Raw genomic sequence first — 21,373 nt, 5'->3', positions numbered from 1 at the left:
TGCTATCAGATTATTTGAAATTTATTTTTCTCAAGGTGACATTAAAAAAAAATTAGCATGGCCTGGCAGGCCACCCTCATTGCTCCCTGGAGGTTAACTTCCCATTGCAGTATTTCAAATTCTTCTGCTGCTACTCAGAGCAAAATCAAACATGCTGCCAGGATGGTAGCATGAAGAAACAGCTGTGAATGAACAGCACAGCAAGCTGCAACCTTATTATTGTGCAGAGATATTTTGAATTAATTATTTCATATTTATTCAGACAGAATTCTGCAAGTTATTTATTATATGTATTACTGGAAGACTGTTTTGATGTTAAACTAATTGAGCATCAGCAAAAGATAAAATATTATAGAAGTGATTTTTAAATGAAAGCTATGCCCCATGAAATTCCAGAGCTTCTTCATACATTTTATCTGAAGCTGTTAGTTAGAAATGCGATAAAAAAACCAGGAAAATTCTACCACACAAGCTGAGCTTAATACACCACTACAGTGAATATTTTCATACACTCAAGTACCTATTAAGCCACAGCAACCAACATTTCACCCTATAAGACCACTTAAAATAGCCCATAAACATTTTAAAAATTGCATAAAATACAATTACTGCCAAATAAATTAACTGGTGTAAATAAACAGCTATGTATCCTCTAACAGGAACAATGTACTATCAATTTCAAAACTGAAATTTCAAACTACTTTTAGTTTTGTAAAGAACACAGCATATTCACTTAAAAAAAAGTGAATGTACTATAAAGAGTGCTGAGTAAGCCTTCCCCTGCTTTTTAAGATATCCATCAAGTGGTATCTCAATGATACCAGGTAATGACATATGGCAGCATTATCACAGTTTCTTTTTTGGAAAACTAAAATAGCAATTGCTGGGAAAAGGGCAATAGAAGGAAGATGGGAATTTCATTTTGAGGTATCCAGCACAGCAGAGGATCTGTGGGGAATAAAGATGTCCAGCTCCTACTGCACATTTTGACAGAAGGTGAAAAAACAGCTTTCTCTTCTGGCATTTAAATGACCTCAGCATCCATCATATGTGTAACAGCAGACCAGGCAGATACAAGGAAAAATAGGGACAAGCTTGTTTATTATAGAAACCAATGGTTTTCCTCATGTTTTGTTCTAGCATCTCCTTCATCAACAATATCACCACACACATTCCATCAACAACATCTTGAATATCTACTAAGAGTAGATATTCTAAGAGTGGCAGAGCTGTGCAAAGTAACACAAAGCATTCCAGTTTCAAAACCAAAAAGGTCTTCCCAGCACAGATATGTTAAAGAAAGTCATGGAACAGCCCTTCAGCAGGGTAGTTTGGGTAAGGTAGCCATGGCTGCCAAATCAGAGTCCTGAGACAGTGCTGCAGCCCACAAAGGCTGCAACAACAGAGGTAAGCAAGCAAATGCTCTTCATATCCTGTGTTCACCACTGCTTATCCTGAGGTATTGCTTAGTTTCAGTCCTCCTGAGATCCACACACAAACCTTTGTTGTTCAAATTAAACATACTGTAAACACAAGCTCTTTGGCCTGAGTGAAGCACCGGGGTGGCTAATGGACAGATACCAGTGGCTATGCTATAGGCTACAGACGTAATTAGTTGTCCTGCTGAATGATTTAGCTACATCTCATGAGAGCAATCTGGTTTTAGATGCTGCTGCTCTGAGATTTGTTTACCACCTTCTGACAGCTCTTAGATGTAAAGAATAAGATGCCTTAAACAAGCTACAAAATCTGTCATTTCTGTTACATTTCAAACTTCAGCCACCCTTGATACTGTCCATTAATAACAGAAGGGTTCTGTTAAGCAGAAGTTAGGATACAACATATTAAATGTCTGTTTTATTCGTATACATTTTATTCAGAAGCCAAAACACTTAAAAACCAGACTGGGTAGCTCTTAAGTCATAAGAGCAGCCATAAGAAGACTAAGAAGAAACTTAAAACACCTATAAATAAGAATCAGAAAGGGTATCAGAAAGATATGCTGAAACATTACTCATGCTTACTTAAAAAAAGCACTCTTCTCAGAAATTAAAGGAAAGCACATTTTCATATAAAATTTTGAGAATTTCAGACTACATGAAAAATATTTTTTTTAATATTCTTTTCCTAATCTAGCAATAGTGAAAATTGCATACCTGCCAATATGAGTTGCCTGTGCACTTCTACTTTTCGAGCAGGGCAGTTGAGGAATCCCCAAAGGGAAAAAAAATCCCCAAATACCACTAAATCAGAGTTGGTAACTCACAGCCATTGTCCCTGCCCCTCTGCTGAGGCAGCCACTACAGTGGTACTCCAGAAAAGGAAGGAAAAACACGGACAGCAGAGCAGCACACAGAGTTCATTTAAGCAAATGCAGAGCAAGAAGGTATAAAAATGACACTGTTTGCCAGCTGCCAAACTGGGTCCTCAAGAATCCTTTAAGATTATTAGTATGGAGAACCCATTTCACTACAGGATACATCTCCAAACTGCAACGAAAAACAATATAGGTGAAATAAATTCCTCTCTTTTCTAAAAAATATACACAATTGTAATTAATAAGGGGCTCTAAAAATGTTGTGTGAAGAGCAGCTTGGATAAGCTCTTTTGTATTTCAGTCCATTATTAGATGGAAGGGCCATCTTTGCAGAGGCCACTTCAAGCCATGGGAATAGTCTTGCACTTGCAATCAGACTGCCTACGTCTAAATGTCATGTGTCTAAGTGCAGCTAGAGATGTAGGATGTCTTTGTGCTGAGCATTGGAGAGAGAACTTTGGTCTTAAACATGATGTGATGACTGGATACACTGTCCTCCAGAGATGCGCTTCTCATCACTGCAAAAGCAACTACGTGTCTCTGTGTCCCTGGCTGTAGATGACTGTCTTCAATAACTTCCTTGCTTATGGTAAAAGGAAAGTGTTCATTAGTTATTTTGTTTTGTGCTTTTTTAATTACACAAGGCAACAAAAATACCATTTCTCCTTGAGCGAATCTACAATCTCTCCCCTGGAGTTTTATCTTTTCCTAACACTGCTAAAATCAGACTCGGCAACATCCTGAAGTGAAACACATGATGAAAACAAAAACTGTAGTTTTCCTCTTTATCCTTAGAAATAAGTATGCATTATGTATATTTTAATTTCTGGGGATGAGAGACCATGTCACCATTTCTAACAATGCACAAAGGTAAAACAGATTTATCCAAATAACGTCATTGGATCAAGAAAACTTCAGCTTACTAAAAGTTAATCTGAAAGGAAAACAGGAGAGCTTTAACAGTATCATGTTTTCCCAGGATATTCAGCAAGGATGCTAGAGTATGTGATTATCAACCAAATTTCAGGGAACAGATCACACTAACACAATGATGCACACAGTGTAACTATACAGAACTGTTACCATAAGGGGTTTTGGTTTTTTTTTTGTTGCTTGCTCGTTTTCAGTTTGGGAGGAGAGAATGAAAAATTGTTAGGCTAAAACGGAGCCAGGGAATATAATTATGTAATACTTAGTAATCAGCATGGAGAATTATTATTTGATCAGGAAGGTATAAAATGGACTGCTTTTTTTTGAACACAGTTAACTAATATTGTTAAACTGGAAGAAATGACGTTTATTTAGAGGAATGTGAAAAAAGCTCAAGGACTAACTCAGCTTTGTTTATAGCTTAAATAACATGGTATTTTAATGTTCTGTTTTAAGGTAAGGCTTATGAGATCATAATTTGAGGTGGAAGTGGGAAGTTTATGGCCTGACCATCAAGGTAAGCATATATAAATGTTATTAAGTCCAAAATGGACCACACCACCATTAGAGTACATCAGAGGCTACTGTCATTTGTTGAAAAACAAGCTGTGATTATTTCTTTCTTTCTGGGTGCACAATACCTACACCAGTATTGTACATCAGGGCCAAAATATAGGTCACTAAAAGCTTTTTGCTTCATCTGGTAACAGCCATAGTCTTTAAGATTCTCTCCACTTAGGTTAATAAGCTTCATCTCAGGCCTTAAATAAAAAGTTTGAGCTTATTCTAAGGAATAATAAAGGAAAAAAACTGGAACATACTTGAGAGAAAAACAACATTTAAACAAAAATAAAATGGCCAATTAAGTTCTGAAAAGAGAGATCAATCTGAAATGTAGGTGCAGCACTGGAAAGGAGGATGATACAGGGGGCAGAATGAAAGAAATGGTCACCCAAGGGGGTTCCAACGGCTCAACAAGATCTCGTCATGGTTCTCTATCCTTGGACAGGTTGTATCATTCAAAGTGTGAGCTCCGCTGAAATAAAAAGACTTATTTTATGAAAGAATTAAAAAAATATTCTTCTCCGAAGTACATATCAGTATTTGAAAACCTTTTAAATTGGTATTGAAGACAAAAGGACTTGGAAGAGAAGTATATTAAAAACCCCACTAGACTATACTTAAGAATAAAAGATGGAAAATTATTCAGACTGGACCTTCATCTGTAAAAATTATGATAAAATTACACTAATATCAGTTTGCTAATATCAAACTGTAAGACTGCTGTGACTGAAAAAATAACCTACAGACCAGAGAAGTTAAATTTCAAGAACATTGTTTCATATTTTCATACAAATCCTAATAATCCTGAGCAATTTGAAAGATGGTAATTTCTTGACTCAGTTTCTATTTTGCTTTGACATTTTATGCTGTGCATGGCAGTTCTTTGGCTAATAAAAAAGCTATTCTGTGCACTTTTGTCTACAGCTGATGTTTTGTCTGGCAAATATTATGTTATAATCTCATAAAATATTCAAGGATTTACCACATACTGTTAATTTAAAGCAAGGCAAAGGAAAAGACTGGAAGTGATAATAGCAGTTTGTTTTTAGGAACTTAACTTCCACAATGCATCAGTTATACTGCAATATGTCTATTTAAATATTAAGCTAGGAAATCTTGGCAAAGTGTTTCACTGCAGAAAATTCCCAGACAAATATCAACACTAAGTACAGGCATTTTACCTTAAAAAACCCTAAAGACTGTTTTAGCAACATAATCAGACAATTATAATTAAAGCTCACAATGCAAACATCTCTTACAGACTCCTGTATCAATTCTTTAAATAGAGAACAAGCATCTTAAATATGCAGTTATTTTTTTCAGAATTATTACTTCCAGATTGTCAAGGAAGACAATGATTTCATATCTAGATATTCACAAAAGGAAAATAAAGCCTGTTTCCAAGACAACCACATTAGTTTCCAGACCGTTAGATACTAAGAACATTCAAATGATTATATATCCCAGATGATGACACTTGAAAGACTTCCACGCATGTTCTTCTACTCAATTTATACCTAATGAAGCATTTCAAGTGTACATATATACCCCAGAGAGACTCAGTATTCTTATTTTTCCATTACTCATATTTTTAGATGCTCAATAGAGCCAAAACCTTAAACTAATAAAGTAACAAAGAAAAACTCAAGTATAAACAAAAAATTAATCCACTAATAGGCATCTTGTATTGATTTCCATGACACCACAAATAACCTTTCTGCTGAGGGTGCATGGAATTTTTTACTTTAATGAGCCTGTAGAAGAAATATGTGCTTGAATGAATTAAGTAAAAAGTCATGTGCAATATTTAATAAATGCATCAGAAGGTCATTAGTGTAAAAGTCAGATCCATCTCTTAGGATAAACAGACAGAAGCTTTTCCATTTTTAAATGAACATACTCTACATTACCTGTTCCAATACAATACATGGAATTTGGCAACAGAAAACACTGAGTCAAAGGCTCATTTTCTTGGCCAGTATTACCATGATCCTTCCAGTAATAGGGGAGAGATACAAGCCCTACATGAGTGCTTGTAGAGGCATTTAAAAGAGACAAACAAGGAGTCATTGAAGTTTATCCACCTGCTTCTTCAACAAGGCACAAACATTTCGAGGTGAGTTCTTTATAGAGTAGGAGACTGGCCATCAATAAAAGAAAGCCTACACACTAGTGGACTCATGATTAAAAAGTAAAAAAATATTGCCACTGCGAAACACAGGCAAGTTCTTATAAGGGTATTACTTACCTGAGTATGACATTCAGTCTGGAACTTTTCAAAACACTACTCTGTAGAAATAACTCAGTGTATTTGGTCACAATCATTTGGTTATCATTCAGTCCTTGCTTTTAAATAGTAGCAATAGGACATCCCTATGAAAAGAAATGCATACTGATATAACTGACATTTTCCTTAAGACAACTAACAACATACTGGTTTATATTTGTAAACTCACTTTATGGAGAGAGCTTGTTACTGCAATTCACATCTACTTCACAGTACTTAATAAAAGGCAAAAAAAGATTAACTCACTAGTCTCTGTGCTAGACCCAGTGCAAATCTTTAAAGGTCTTGTTGCTACAGCAAAATATGTTAAATGACGTTCAAGTTTTAGACCACACATATGCTTCGTATACACATATAAAAGTACCTCTGTCAAATGAAATCAATGACATACACAGTTTAAAAAGTCTTCCATGTCCTCCAAGCAATAGAATAAGTTAGAGCATTTCCTTCATCTTTAGTTTTATTGCTCTCAAAATTACAACAGAAAGTTCCTTACTCTGGTTTATTTTCCTAAAATATTGCGATATAACCTATGGAGCCACAAAGTCCTCTGAACTGCAGAGGACTGCAGAGGACTGCAGAGTAACTCCAGACAAAAAGGGTCAGAGAAATTAAAAGTTTCCATTCCAAATATAATTCTGAAATTGTGCATATTTTTTTGGCACTTTCTTAAGTGCCTAAGTGTCTTAGGCATTTTCTTAAGTGCCTAAAGCTGACGAATCTATGTATCTTACCAAGAGTTTTTAACTTGCAGATTTTTATACAATCTCTGAACTAATTCAGAAATAGTCACAGAAGTTAACTGAAGAAAACAAATGTGTAATCAGTATTCCAAGAGCTGCTAAAAAGGAGCATCCATTTTTACTGACATCAGAGCCATCAAATCTGAAACCCCCAAAACTTCTGTAATCATCTGCAAGTAACTATTTATTCCTTTATCCAATGGTTCTGACATTTAAGAAGATTTTTATAGCGTCTGTCACAATACAGCAAGTGAGAGCTGGGCTGTCACAGAAGACTGGAGGGATTAAGCACAAAAGGAAAATGGAAAATTCAGTCACCTGCTGAATAACTTTCAAAATTCAATGAAGTACTGTAGAGACAGCTAATCTGAAAGCACTTCTGAAAAATTCCATTAAATATTCTATACTGTTCTTAGGGAGATCATATACGTATCAAATTCAAGCCTGAACACATTCTACTGTAATTCTATACAACAGATACTTCAAAATTAACTCACCTAAATCTTGCTCTATTCCTTCTTTTTTGTTTCTGCTATTGTTGGAGGTTTTCCAGTTGTTAAAGGGGGCTTGCTTTGAATTAGCAAATGGCAGGGAAAACAGGGCAGGGGAGAAATACAGGGATGGAAATCAAATAAGTCAAAGAGCTTAGAGCTTTATGTACCTCACTTTGAAATGAACACTCAGTTAACAAAACCCTAAGATTTCACAGCAAAAATCCATATTGTCTACTTATTCCTAAAAATTCTCACCCACGTAGAACCTCTCCTTTTTCTCTGTGCAAACATAGGCTGTCTGGTCCCAAGTAAAAAAATACGTGTTGAACTGGAATAGAAGTTAATTTACTTCAACACTTTAAAGGAAAAGAATGCGAAAACACCAGAGCCAGGAAAATACCAGGGCAACCTTTCAGAAATGCAGATGCACCACGTTCAGATTGGTCAAGTCAATTTAGCTCTGTGGTCTGGCTGCCAGCCTTGCAGGTGCTTCCACAGCCAAGTGCCATGGTCTTCACTTAGAGTTAAACCATTAACATTTGTAACAGAAGCAACCTGCCTGGAGAGAAGGTATCATGAATGGGAAGTGTCACATACTAATTCTACTTGTGTGTCAAAAACTCCCAAGATAAACTACCTCTACTCTAAGTGGTATGATTTAATCATTTTGGTACGGTACATCCACATCTGCTCAGCTGCTCTCTCCACACTAATATAATGATACTTTTATCATTAGCGTCAATGTCAAACCGCTGCACTGTCTGTTTATACCGCATTAAGAAAAAAATTCTTTTTCTACTGTATATGAGAAGAGTTTTCAAACTGAGTATATAATAAGTTCTAGAAAAATCTCTGCTTGCCATCTACTGATGATGTGAATAAATAAGGTTTCTACCAGTCAAGAGAATACTAAAACTATGCAGGAGGTTTCATTTGTGTTTCAGAATTTTTTAACACTAAAGAATTATCTCAACTTACATTTGCATGGCTTTAAAATTACTTAAAGCAATGCAATACTATATGAACAATAAAAACTTGAATTATTTTTGAGTTGTTTATACATCTTAATGGATTTTGCTTGCTAGCCAATTAAAATATGGAAAAGAAAGTCTTGTGCAAATCTGCCCACAAGTAGGGCAGAACCTCATGAATCACACTGATTGGTAAATTATGGGATCTTTGTGACCAGGGGTTTATTTTCGTCTTGAAAGGGGGATGAATATTAGAAAGCTTTGCTGTTCTGCACAGTGTTTCACATGCCTTTGGAAAGAAGTAATTTGTGAAGTCACCAGTCCAGGGGAGAGCTTAGGCCAGCCCAACTAAATCTGTTCAGTGATACAGCGGAAACTTCTCCCGCTCACCTGTATCATGAAGATGCAGCAGGTGAGCACAGCATGCAGATGCTGCAGGTCATTGCTCTGAGCACTGGCCTTGCACAGGAAGGCAACAGATTGTGAGGGTTCCTCTACCATCTCAGTATGTGCATCATTCCTATCACAGAAAAGATGGGAAGACTAGAGTAAACAGTTCTTTACACCAAAACCCACTTGTGGGCTGCTTGCTGAACTGTCCCTATGGGTTGGACATTGAAAGCATCTGCACAGGCTGGCCCCTGGGCCATGGCCAGGCACTACTTTGGTGCCCCAAGCATGCTGGTCTTCCCAGAGGATCTCTGATCTGCGGGCAAATGCACTACAGTAAATTCAACCAAAAAGTCCACTGGCTGCTATAGTGCAGGACTAGTCTTTACTACTGACTGCTGCCCTAGAAAACCAGAACAAAATGTAACTTACCTTCTTATGTCAAAACATAACAATTTAACATTGATTTTTAATTTCTTGAAAGATGAAAACAAGACCATACATCAATGGTGAGAACTGATGGGATCATTTGTACTCCACTGTATTTATTTATGAGAAAAATACAACAGATCTCATCTTCACTGAACTCTGCTATATTCACTATAGCGGTGATTTTACAAATAACAGCTTTGCAAAACACCTTCCTTTGCAGAACCCAGCTTGGTAATGCTTTATTTCATGAGGTGGTTGGAGAATTTCCTTGGGAAAGTTCTGCCACAACTTCTGTCAAAATTATCATACCTATTTGAAATATTTTTTGGAACCTATCTTCCTTCAACAATGCTGCCTACAAGCTATCTTATCACAAAGGAAAATAAACAAAAAAAAGTCCCACTAGTCAGGAAAAAGGAAACCTTTGGCAAGTAACTTGGCAAGATGTCAGTGACATCACTGTAGCGAAAGCTTTAATCAACAAATGGGATATGCTAAATAGTACAAGGGGTCATGAGAACTTCATCTGACACAACAGAATTGAACATCTGAAGGTGAAAAAAAAAAGACTAAGTCAAATAAAACAAATTCAAAGTGTTCATTCACACTGCAATTAAATCCACTGCACACTGCTGCATGCTTTCTGCTAGACTACTAAATAAATTCAAGTGAAACTGTTAGAAATCAATCTAGCTATTACATCCTAAAATTTTAATGCCATGAAAGACTGGAACTAAGTCTTTTGGATACCATGGAACTGATTTTGAAAGAAAAAATCCACACAAACTCATATGTTTAATTTATTCCCACTTGTTACTGTGCATTAAAAGTGTGTATTTGTGCAAAGAAGTACACAAATGATCCATTAAAAACAATACAATAAAAATTAATAATGATGTCGACAGCATTCACATCACACTGGTTTCCAAGCTCTTGATAATTGCTGTAAAAGTTTTTCCATCCCAGTTACACTCCACACTGTCTAGAACATTAATCCTCATTTCAACCACATATGCAATTTATACGGCTGACTTGTGCCTCAACATAAAAACAGATAAACCAAGCTAAAGTGTACTAAACATATTGTTGAAACATAAACACACCACCAACATCACACCTACACAGTTAGATTTATACATAAACTTAACAAATTATTAGGCAAAACCCAATACAGTATGGTTTTCAATTTTTTGAGACACAGTACTCTTGGACCGAAAGCAAGCGATCAGATGTACTGCCTTAGGACACCAACCTGTGTCAGTGATGATGTCCTTTCAGAGTGCTGAGTTAGCACTTGTACTTCAGTACCATTTAGCTGTGAATGATGATTTAGGTTACAACTGACTTTCAGAATTGTAATTAGTTTTGCTTGAACATGAGAAACTTTGGGAATCTTCTCAGCTAACGTGCAAATTTTACTTTAAGTCAAATCTTTTCTCCACATTCTCTAACACAAAACAGCAAAAATCAAAAGGGTTTGTGACTAGATGAGGCCATAAACAACTGATCTAAAATGGTCCTGCTGTGAGTAGGGGACTTAAGAGGCCCCTTCCAGTCACGGTCTTCCAGGCCATCTCTGCTTTATTACTTTACTCATTAAAAAGCAAAGATTAGTCCACATTACATTTTAATGACTACTCCCAAGTTAAAAACATTTAAAATACAAATATCAGGTTATTGATAAGACTTGACACTATATTTTGAGGATTACCAGATTTAAGATTTTTCAAATGTTCCACTACTGAATATATTGTATTATATTAAAGAGTTTTCCCTCCAAAGTAATTGTTTAAAAATAATTAAACCAACTACAAAGTTCACTAAGACAGACAAGTTCACATCCTTACAAGGTTAGTAGTAGAATATTGTCACCATCCAATAATCAGCTGATTTATTTATATTGTATTGGAACCTGAGTTTTTACAGAACACATGCATGAGCTGGTTTCTATGCTATTCTTTCATAACAAACACAAAACTTCATTGGCAACTATTTCTCAGAAAAGAAACAGACTGTATTTATAATTTTCCTCACTAAATCAAAGTCATTGAATCTTTACTCATACCATATGCAAGTGAAAAGAAGAACAGAACCTCCTTTCCACTTCAAACACAATACACATTATGCAACAGTACCCCAAAAAATATCTGATCAAAATTGACAAGCAATACATCTTAATGGTTCACCAAATTAGGCTCATCAACAACAAAGCATAAATTAGAAATACTCTAATACACAAACTGGCATTAAGTCAAAGAAAAACAAAGTATATTTTCTGTCTGCTTGTCCTTGAGGTATTGTGTAAGATGACAGTAGCTCTAGTTTTTCCAGGGAACTCAGGAGTTCCTCAACATCCATCATCACCCAAGCAAGTTTAACCAGGCTTCTTCATGCTTTTCTTCACCCACACAACACCCTCTCAGAGACACCACACACAACAAACTTCCCAATGTCAGTCTCGTCTGCTGTGGCCCACAAGACTTTCAACTTGGCCTATGGCATTTCAGAAGTGGGTCATTAAAAGGGAATGATGAGAAAGTGTGCTTATCTTATCAATGCAAAGCACGAGTATGATCAACAGCTGAACTATGTTTTTAACAGGACACTGAAAGGGCTAATAGCAGTAAATGCTCTCTTTGAATTGAATCAGAAATGTTAGTATTCAAATTTCCAGACCTATGATACAGAGCAACAAGACACATCTGACAATCCCTCCTGTTTAGAAAGACAGCAAGGGTGGGGTTTTTAATTTTATTTTCCTTCCAGGAATGTGTTTTCCACCTCCTCAGAGGAGAACATTCACAGTTGCTGTTGTACAGACATGGCACCAATCTGTAACATGCAATTTCATTAAGGCCTAGAGAGTCTTCCCTTATTTTACCAGACACAACCAACAGAACAGCACTAGAGAGTTTGTTTCTTAGAAGAGCTCAACCTCCACACGGGTTCCAGAGATGATGACTCTCAATTTGGAGAAAGTTCAACAAATCTAACGGTTGATGAGAATCTGATAATGCATGTGAGAAAGAAGCCAGAACAAAAGCAGCACTTGCACTTGACAGCAGAGGAGTCAGAGCTCTGTCTGCAGTAACGACTTAAAGCAGTGTCAGGGAATGTTTTGAGAAGGTACCACATCTCAAACCCACCCTGGGAACTTGGTGCCATGGTCTCTGGCACAGGCTTTGATCAAGGATAACCATCTTTCTGCGAAACAACTTGCAGGTTCTGCCGGTGAGCTGGCACAGATCAGGGACTTCTCCCAGCAGGCAGTTTGGATGTGGCCACTCTGCTTTGGAGCATAAGAATGTAACAATACGGAAATGGGTTGTTCCGCTGCCAGTTGCAAAGAAGCCCCAGGCACATCTGATTCAGCATGCTCTGCAAGAAGTGTATTCCCAAGCCAAATCCTCATTTCATACACTGCTTGCTTTTGGCTTAGTATCTCCTCTGTCATGTGTAGTTTTTGTATTGGGATAATTTTTTCCAAAACCTTATCACACAGTCTATGAAGACTCCAGGTGGCACAGTACACTATTTGAAAGGGGTGGGATTTATCAATATGTTGTCAAGCAGAATTAATACAAAGGTTTGCTTCAATGCAAACAGATAAATAGTTACATTCTTCAACTGCAAAATTCAGACTCCTTTCTCTTAACCAAATACTCTTGACACATGAATGACTTTACCTTCACACTTCAGTAAAAAAGCTGAAAGGAACTTGGACTTCACCTACAGCTGCTGTCCCCTGAGAATGCTGTCCAGCACACTTGCAGTTTCAGAAGAACCCACTGAAATCACCATATCATTTTACCATGCTTTGCTGCAGGGGCATTAAACACTCAATGAAGTAGATGGTGCCAAACCCCTGAAATACACCATACATGTATGCTGCACACCTATAGACACATGAATACAGAAAAAAAACAATTTCAGTGGGTTGGAAGTAGTTAACATCTAGAAAATTAAGTTTGTGAAACATCTGTTAACACTGGATAGTCAATACTAATCAATGCTACAGAAAACGTCCTTAAGAGAAGCTAGTTTGTTGTAATGCCAAATGATGACAGAAACACTTCTTCCTGAAAATGATGCAAATAAAACAAAATTTAGAATACAAAATTTCCTAGGAAGAGCTGATGAAATCCAAACTACAGAACCCAAATACAATTTAAAGAAGGACTCTCCCAGGAAACATGCAGGAATGCACAGACACTGGCACAGATGGCTTTTTTCACAGTTAATCCTCCAGGGCTTAAATGGCATCCCCAGATTTTCACAGGTTTCCCACCAGCCACAAGAAACTAGTCTGCGTTATTTTTAAAGTTGAGGAGGTGGAATATGTATGTGTGTGTGTATAGATAGATAGATAGATATATCTATACACATACAGATATATATATAACAGATCTTCTATCACCAGGAACGTAAAACTAAACCCTTTAGAACAACACACACAAGTGGTTGCCTGTGAAAAATCAACAACTCATTAGTCATATCAAGAATATTACTGGCACACTGGATTCACACAGATGAAATGTGTCAGGGCTGAAAAGGTGACATCCATCACCTCAGTCCAGGGTCTGCTGGTCTAATCATATTTACCAATTATCAAAATAGTCTTCTACTGCAGATATCTACAGAGGCCAAGACAGGTCTTGCTCATATACATGACACCAGATGCTAAAAAGATGACTGTTTAAAGTTTGGAAATAGCCCCAGGACACCTAACCACCGGATAATGTCTTTTCAAAATTTAGAAAAAACAAACAACAGAATATCCTTACCAGGATTCCCTTGTCTATTCTCACCACACAGCTTCTTAGTTCCTTCTAGCACTTACAACTAGGTCATCTGTTTTTCACTATGTGTAAAAGTTTTATAAGGACTTGACCTATTGCAAGTCATTGACATTTCAGCTTCTAAGTCTTTTTCATTACATCTTTTCAGCAATTCCAATATAGACACCTTTCCACCTTCCAATAAAAAGCTCCCTGAGTCCTAAAAGATTTCTGGGTCATGCTCTATTCAACTGAAATACTGCTCTACACAAAACTTTGAAGAACAAAGGCACCTTACCTTAATACTAGCATTTTTGCAGCCCTGAGGTTTAATGCATCAGCAAGAAACAAACCTTTAAACAGCTCCATTATAAAATATAAATATTTAATAGTTTATAGCATAGGTTGTTCTTGTTGAGGAGAACAAAGACAATCCCAGGCAAACTGCCATCAATGTTTCTAAAAACAAAGGTGTACCACAACTATTTTCCTCTCTCTGGTCAAGTCTGGGAAACTAGTCTGCTACTGAGGAGTGGCATCTGCTGGCAGACAGGCATTCCACAAAAATCAGAATCACAGATACAAGTAAAAAGGAAAAAAAAAGACAAATCAGAGTTCACATTATTCACCGAACAACTTTCCATCCTGACTGATAGGCTGATGATGTTTTTCTCAACAATGTAACTCCTTTCAATTATGCTGATGGTACTGAATTGCCCATGAACCAGAATGACATCGCTAGTGCTGCCTGTGAGTTTTCTTTTCGCTAGTCAATCGGCAACAGAAGTGAAGGACAAAATACATGTTTGTTATTTAATTAAAACCATTCACATCATGGACCTCTTAAATAAATCCTTACTATGACTCACTGTAATGGGTGCTAAATAGCTCGCTAGGGTACTTCACTGAGAACAATTAACTGAGTTTAAAAATTCAAAAGGCCCAGAAAACAACTGAATATCATGATTTGTTGTATGCCTTAAAATTAATTCGAAGCATTAAATGAAATTTAAACTACTGTAAATGAAGTAAATACACAGAACACGTCACTGAACATGAACCAAAATATCCTTAATTTTAGAGCAACCTGCTTGTACTACAGCCTAAAGCTGACCTACACTTTCCATTAGGTGTTATTCCTGGAACTGTGGCAATCTATAACTTTTTGGTTTAAAATATCATGGTGGATGGCTAACACATGTCATTCTGAAAGGGACAGAAAAAACAGAGACTCAGTTTAAATGTTTTACCCATGACCAAGAACAAGAACAGGAATAAATAATATTTTATACTATATTTTCACTTACAAAGAAAACTTCCTACTCTACCATGCTATATGAAGATACTTTGCAATAGCATCTAAAATGTGGCATTATTAACAATATAGGTTTTCACTTGGTGAAAAAAAAAAGGGATATTGGGCCTTCCCAATATACACTTCCAAAAATATAATCGCTTTAAAACTCAACAGATCCATTATGAAAAAAAAAACCTATTTTAAAAAAGAGAGGTTTGTATTTACATACCAAGGCTTCATCTGCTCTGGGCGTACTCTCCTGGGGGCTATTGTGGCTGATGAGAATTTTGTAATGACTCCCCTCAGCTGTCAGGTTAGTCAGATGAAATCAGAGCAGAAAGCTACTGTGGTAATGATTTCCCTTCTTGATACCATAGCAGCAACCAAAGGTGTGCTTTAATGTCATGTATGTCATAATATATGACATTTGACATCAGATCTGCACCTAAAGGGAACATCTGGTTATCCAACTACCATTATCCAATGTTGATTGAAACACCAACAATCATTCAATTGCTAGATTTTCAGAAATTAAGAGTCTGCTGTTAGTAAACACAAGTCATGCTCATATAAAGACTCAGCCCTGGTGTTTTCATCACTCCACTGAGGACCTGGTCACAGCACTTCCCAACTCCCTTTCAGCCCCACAACATTAGAAGCCTACAGGTGGAAACCAAGGAGCTGCAGTACGTGCAGTGTGGAGTCCAAGCCATAGCCTAGGCACGAAGGGTATTTCCTTGGGCCAAGAACACTTCCTGGAAAATTTACATCACTGACCTAGATTAAAAGACAAGAACTTGGAAAGAAAGACTGCTATGGAGCAAAATAAAGAACAGAATACCATAAAGTATGTCAGAACTATATATCTATTAAGAAGTACAGGAAGAAGAAAGTATTTAAGGTGATAATGTGCCAGAAAAAAAGCCTGAAGAGGAGCAAATGAAGCAAACCTATCATGTTGGACTATTTAACCACAAGATTATGAGAAACACACTTTGAAGGACTCCAAGAACTTTCCAACTGCAGGAAAAAGGGAACTTTTACCATGCCAACATCTGTTGAAAAATGCAGATTCACAGAATCACAGAATTCTTAGGGTTGTAAGGGACCTCTGTAGTTCAGCTCATCCAACGCCCCTTCCAAGGCAGGGTCACCTAGAGCAGGTTACACAGGAATGCGCCCAGGTGGCTTTTGAATGTCTCCTGAAAGGGAGACTCCACAACCTTCACACACCAGCAGTCTATAAAGTTCCTAGAATGTGATAATGATATTTTTTAATTATTTAAATATGTGAAGGCTACTGCAGGGTATGTATCTTGGGCTGGTTCTCCATCGCAGGTCTGACTCATCTACAAACCCAATTGTGAAAAGCAATTTGAGTAAAAATCATTACGAAATGAGAGATCAGCATTCTAAAAAAGGAAATATGAAAGAGACTATAAAACACCTCTTTGAAGAGAGATCAGATACATTTCCCCAATAGAGAAAAAACAAAATAGGCTTCAGAAAATCAAACTTCAGCACTACTGGGGAACCAGAAGTGCCAGGGCAACCCTCTGAGGAATAACATAGTGTTGTAGGTGTCCTTTTCCTGTGATAGGGTAATCAAAGGGTAGACATGCCAAACATTGCCGACTATTGGGGTACCTGCTGCTGCGTTTCACTACTTTGGCAGCAAACTACCCCAATGCAAATCCAAACTACAATACACATTATGAGAACATTATGACTAAACCAGGTGGAAACCACAGTAAAGTTTTTTAATTGAAAACCATTCCCAAAATCTGCAGCAGTAAGTTAACAATTCTCAATATGTATTTCAATAAATAATTTGACAATAACTGAATGTGAGAATTACAGTTTATATTAGGAAATTCAATATCCTACTTGTTTCTAGTATAGCAATGAGACTCCTCTATTTAAGTATTTGCTGCCATCATGTGTACACTTCAAAAACTGCAAATGCACAAACAATACTCTTTTATCGAGTCAAAAATCAGCTATGAGTACGCACAAGGGCATTACAGGCTTCAGTCAGAAGGTGATTACGTATCAAGGATTGCTAATGTAATTATAACCTCAATTCAATTACGAAGACCACATACTTCCACTATGTAATCAAAAGAAGCAAGAAACTCATTGTAAGTAAATGGTATTTGGTGGCCCACAAAAAATAAACCAATTGCTCTGGTTCATTCCATGCAGATATCAAAACTACCAAAACAAATCAATACCTTCAACCATGACATCTCCAAAACAGCAGTAGTGATGGGGACTTAAACCCTTCCACCAGGTTTCCTATGGTTCAGGAAGGAAAAAAAAAAAGAAAAGAAATAAAAAATAGAACATTGCAGTGACCTAAGGTTCATTTCCTATAAATTAGGAAATAGAATAGTTCAGCAAGAAGAAAAAAAATACTATGAAATCACATAAAACTGGTTTATCAATTTTACATCATTCAGTAATTCCCACACAGCGAGGGAAGATGCATCTACATTTTAAGGGTGTGTTGTTAGCTAGTCTTGAAATATGTGTGCAAGATCAATTTAGAACGTATTCTACCAAGATAGCTAGCTACTGCAGTGAGGAAAAAAGTGCATCATGCTCTCATTCACCTCAGACTCCCTCTCATTAATATCCCTGAAACAACAAAAAGCAGCATATTAACAGGACTCAAACTCCACACATATCAGTAAGCCTAAAATCCTACACTCAGTAACTGCTTCTAGTATCACTTCTAACTTGTTCATTAGAGAATACCTCATCACTTAACATTACTTCTGGAACTGACCTTTAAAAGGTATAAATTCAAACATTTTAGCAGATACTATGATTAAATATGTTTTCCAAATTATATCCTTCAAAAATGTAGCTTGAAATTGAGACACAGAAACAAAAAAATACTTCAGGAGAAATTTTCTCCTCGATGGATTGCCAGGAGTGAGCTGCATAAACAGCAGGATATCACTTAGAAGATCTATGTGGTAAATACAGTCAGCTTCAGCCTTAAAACAGCCAAAGCTCTCGGCATTACAAAAGACAGATAAAACAACATGAAGATTGATAAAGATGCTGCTAAATACAAGATTATGAAGCCAAAATGTGAGACTCAACTTCTTGCAAAAAAATGATCTCTGATTAAACGACTGAATATTGAACTGAATAAAAACCCTTTCACCCCTCAACGTGTACACGTCAGTATGCCCCAAGTATAGCTGTATATATACAAATCTGGGGCTTTAAAAATCCTCCAATATGCATAACTCTACTTGTTCAGACACCTCACATTATGCCGAAAGAAGAAAAAAAAAAACAGTTTCCAAACAATTATTCAGATGTGCTCCAGCTGCCATTTTAACTTGCAGAAAATATCAATTTTGTGTCTACACAGGACAGAAAGGTACATCTATACAGTACGCGCAATTACAGCACTCATAATATTATTGCAGTAATTACAAAATGTGGTACTTGACAGCACTTGTAGAAAGTTGGCAGTGTTTATAGTGTTGATACTGGAAACGCACTGACAACATAGTAAAACCTACCATGCTTACAAAACACTACATGCTGACAATATTCACACAAGTAGCAAACAAATGCTAGAAGGAAGGTGTCAATAAAATACAAACAAGCAGAAATCCTTACAAATTTGCAATTTCAATTCGTATTCAGTTTGTCTGTTTGACCCACTACATTGTCATAAAATGCAACAAAATTCAAACCTTGATATCTTCATCTGAAAACCTAGCCTTATAAGGTTCTCTCAATTCTACTATATAGTACTTTAAATACTAAAAATAGACTAAGCTGTAACACTGTGGGCAAAACAATCAGAATATCCATCTTCTACTCTTTCTATTTTTTTGTGTTTACATGTAAGAGGAAGCAACAAATCTAACAAGACCCATACTTGCACCCATACAACTTATAGACAACTTTTTAAGACACCCATTTTCTTTCTGTAACCTGTCTCAAGTTAAAGTTTTTGAAATGGCTGTCAAGCAATACTGAAAAAGAGGAAGCATGCTAATTTGCAGCAAATATGATAAACTGTGAAATTCAAAGAGTACTCAGGGATTTGAATGCACAAAATAACAGATTTCTGATCATCGCAGCTCTAACTTGCAAAAATCCAAAGGTCTTGAGAATTATGTGACATTACGTATACAATTTATACATAATAAAGGCTTTTGATTCCCTAAGTTTCAAACACATACACAAGTACAACAGAATGTTACCCAGCGTGGTTATGCACATACTGTCTCATATGGCTTGGACAGAATTTTATACCACCACTAGATGGAAACCTGAATTACCTTTTAAACTGACAATTCTGTAAATGCTCCATTACTGGCTCTCCTTCTACTGTGTCTGGCTATTTTCTCATTTAGAGATCTAATCACGCACTGGCTGTCACTAACCTGTACTCATTAGGAAGGTATCCATGGAGCAGACATACACAAAACTTCTACAGTATCTTCAACTCTGAGAGCATTAACAGAAATATGCCCTGCTCAGTTCCCAGGTCAGTGTACTCAATGTAAGGAATAGCCTGTTGCACACATTAGAGATTTACCCCACTTCTACAGCAATTTAAACTTCTCAATCTAAGTTACAACTAGTAAGAATTGCTGTAGTCTGACAAGAAATTTCAGTAGGGATTCACTTAATAACACATCATATTAATAACATCAAAGGCACGTTACCAAATGATCTGAAATATATAAACCTATTTTCACATCACGTATTTATACAAAGTTTCATCACTTTGATGGAGTTTACTATGCAATGTAACTGAGGTGACTGGCACATACAAGTGACTGGCATTACTGCCTGATGTGACTCCTATGACTCAGATATTATTTCCTGCTGTGTCCAAACAATTGTAAATAAAGACTTCAACTGGCAGACAAGCACAGTTAATAAGACAGCCATCTGACTAGCGACATAGATACGATAACACAGAGATAATTGGCACAGTAACATGACAGAAGCACTGAGAGTATTGATGCCACATCATATAAGATTTTGAATTTGGAAAATACAGTAAAGGTCTAAACCCAGTATGTACACAGAAAAAAAAACAACCTACCAAGAAATCACTGACCTTAGCAATAGGGAGTTGAACCTGAAAGAGAATGACACCGTTTTCCAGGTGAGAAGTACCAAATGCCCCTCCCTGTGACAGGCGTGCACCACGCACAAGCCAGAAGGTATCCACCACATGAGAAAGCTCCCAGACTGCCTGGATTCTCCATGGAAGAGAAGCAAACACCAGCTCCTCCTTCTAAATCCAAATTTGAAAGAGCACTGAAAGGATGGAAGTAATGCCATAATATGAAAAAGATGTTATTACTGTGAAACTTTGCAATAGGGATCCATGTGGTCAACCTTTGCTTTTATTTCTTTGGTCAAAAGGACAATTGCACATGAACACTGGTTCAGGAAACTCTCCAAATCACGGGTCACTGTGACAAAATTGCATCTTACACAAAGGCAGACTTCAAATCTTACAGCAAAGCAGGCCACTAGGAACGCTAGGTCAGAGCAGCAGGCTGCTTTCTTGTGGCCAGTCATACCCAAATTCTACATGCTCTTCAATTTATCAGCCACCACTACACGGCTCTCAGAAAAGTGTGAAATTCTTTCCTGCCTTTTGATAAATATCAAAGAAAATAGAGGAAACTGTCTCTAATTTCTTTCTTACAAATCACTAACCAGTGAACACCCTAAGTGGGGCCTAAATACATAAGGCTCGGTAGGAATTTACTTTTAATAAGAAGGTTTTGATTCAGATAGCCATAAAAATCACTAAAAGCAAATTCTGGTACCCAGGAATGTTAAAATGAAATACTACTCTTAAATCCCATTTCACAACTTTTATTATAGTTATAAAATGGCAAAAAACTTAAAGACATATTATACTTCAAAAAAATGTATTCCTTTGTCAGGTAAAGAAAACATCACTTATATAATCTACTTCACTGAAATTGAGAGCATAATACACAAAGTCAGCAGCAGCTTTAGACTTTTGCAACCTATATTATTTGGCGAAAGACAGCACAAAAAGCAACCCACACATCCCATTCCCATCTCAGTCTGACTCCAGTACTGGCCACAGCTTCTTCTTCCATGCTCTTTGATTATTTGCTCTTCAAACTCCCCTGTCA

General features: G+C 36.8%; 1 protein-coding gene across 3 annotated transcripts in view; it reads right to left on the bottom strand.

The window, feature by feature from the left end:
* SDHAF3 (succinate dehydrogenase complex assembly factor 3) overlaps positions 1–21,373 on the bottom strand; it is a 36,392-nt gene that overhangs the window by 9,796 nt on the left and 5,223 nt on the right. Inside the window, exons 1-2 of one of the 3 annotated variants that reach the window (XR_003534466.1) lie at positions 8,697–8,756; positions 6,060–6,184 (exon numbers count right to left, since the gene is read on the bottom strand). The exons of 1 other annotated variant lie outside the window; for it this stretch is intronic. The gene's annotated coding sequence lies outside the window, so the exon portion shown is untranslated. Of the gene's footprint in view, positions 1–6,059; positions 6,185–8,696; positions 8,757–21,373 lie in introns of those variants that run through there. One more of the 3 variants, XR_003534465.1, reaches the window with a different exon arrangement.

Source organism: Neopelma chrysocephalum, unplaced genomic scaffold, assembly GCF_003984885.1.
Source record: "Neopelma chrysocephalum unplaced genomic scaffold, ASM398488v2 Primary Assembly neopelma1_67, whole genome shotgun sequence".
NCBI classification, from domain to species: Eukaryota; Metazoa; Chordata; class Aves; order Passeriformes; family Pipridae; genus Neopelma; species Neopelma chrysocephalum.
This window is presented reverse-complemented; position numbering and strand designations above follow the sequence as displayed.